At 50.1% G+C, this 1,491-nt stretch overlaps 1 non-coding gene across 1 annotated transcript; it reads right to left on the bottom strand.

The window, feature by feature from the left end:
* Positions 1-976: 976 nt before the first annotated feature.
* On the bottom strand, positions 977-1,067 carry trnar-ucu (transfer RNA arginine (anticodon UCU)). Its single transcript is given in 2 exon segments — positions 977-1,012; positions 1,031-1,067. It is a non-coding gene; the product is annotated as a tRNA-Arg (tRNA).
* Positions 1,068-1,491: the final 424 nt, after the last annotated feature.

Below are 1,491 nucleotides of genomic sequence, written 5' to 3'. Positions count from 1 at the left end.
ATTGCTGGCGCTCTGTGCCACGATCAGCCGTGTTCAGCCAGCATTAATGACACAGGCCGCTTGTCTAGAACGGCAACATGAATTGAGCACCATCAGAGTAAACAGACAGTCGCAGTGCGGGGGCTTCTGTAGACTTTCACAAGTATCCGAATTTACTTTTCTCGCTTTAATTCTGTGCTCTCTATATTATCGCTGGATCCAGGGTGGGGGGGGCGTGCTGGGCGTCCCAGGTGCTGCTCTCTTAGACCGAGGTGGAGCCCGAGTGGTAGTCTGAGGTCACCTTCTCTGTGGCACTCGTCACTTCCTTAGTTATTGTCATCATTGCCGCTGCTGGGGAAACTCTCCACTTTAACCGACACGTGGGATAGAAAGCCATGTTGACTTGAGTCTTCAGTTTGCAAGCAAGTGCAATGGGTATGCTTTCCAGCCCGTGCCAGCAGGGTTAGGCAAGATCTTGCAGGCCCATCCCTCCCGACGAGTGTGGTGTATACTCTGTCCGATTCCACCGTCTTGATTTCTGTTGCAGCCACTTTCCATGCTTTGCTCACTCGAGAGGCAGCCAGGTTAAGCGGGCAATAATGCACAAGTAGCTCTGTCTTGCGAATCTTGGAACTGTCCATTGGACATACACGGCGTGAGTCGTCATGAAATGTCAAACAAGGAATGCCCACAACGAAGGTGGGATAGAAAGCCACGTGTGCAGAACACAACGGCTTAGTAGTCCATGGCCTTAAGTACAAGGCCACCTGATCCAGCTGTTCCCGGAGATGCAACTGACACGGAGGGGGACTGGTACAGTGACAGTGGCTAGGAAAAGAAGCAGGGTATGAGGTCTTGATAGTCAAGCAAGGATTTGGGACAAAGTTGGCATTCCAGAAAAGTAAGAAGTGAAGGCGTCAGCGAGGCATTTGACTGCAAGATACCTCTCGCTGTCACGAGGAAGACCAGCAAGCTGTAAGTTTCATGAAGTGAGTACTGACCCTGGTGGGAGTCGAACCCACAACCTTTGAATGACCACTGCCCTTTTCACTAGAAGTACAATGCGCTATCCATTGCGCCACAGAGCCCCACAAGACATTTATCGCCATACTGTTCTGCACGCCTACTGATGACGGGGCATCTCAGCGTGCTTGTACAAGTAGCATTTACAGATGTGTTTTTTTAATCCCTGTCTCGCTGATATTGAGACGAAAGGAAATGAATGGTTCTTCTTTTAGATAATGCGACTCATGTTGACTTGACTGTGAGGGGAAGTATTTGTCAGGCACACTGTGTGTTTGTCTGTTTATCTGTGGCTGTCTTTGTGTCTGTGGCAGTCTGTCTGTGTGTGTCTGTCTGTCTGTCTGTCTATCTGTGGCTGTCTGTGTGTCCGTGGCAGACTGTGCTTGTGGCTGTCTGTGTGTGTGTCTGTGGCTTGACCGATGGGGCTGGTTGGAAACATCATCGACCTGGGATTCTCTTCATCACAAATACATCTTACCCTGCCCACAT

This window comes from Amia ocellicauda, chromosome 13, assembly GCF_036373705.1.
Source record: "Amia ocellicauda isolate fAmiCal2 chromosome 13, fAmiCal2.hap1, whole genome shotgun sequence".
Classification (NCBI taxonomy): Eukaryota; Metazoa; Chordata; class Actinopteri; order Amiiformes; family Amiidae; genus Amia; species Amia ocellicauda.
This window is presented reverse-complemented; position numbering and strand designations above follow the sequence as displayed.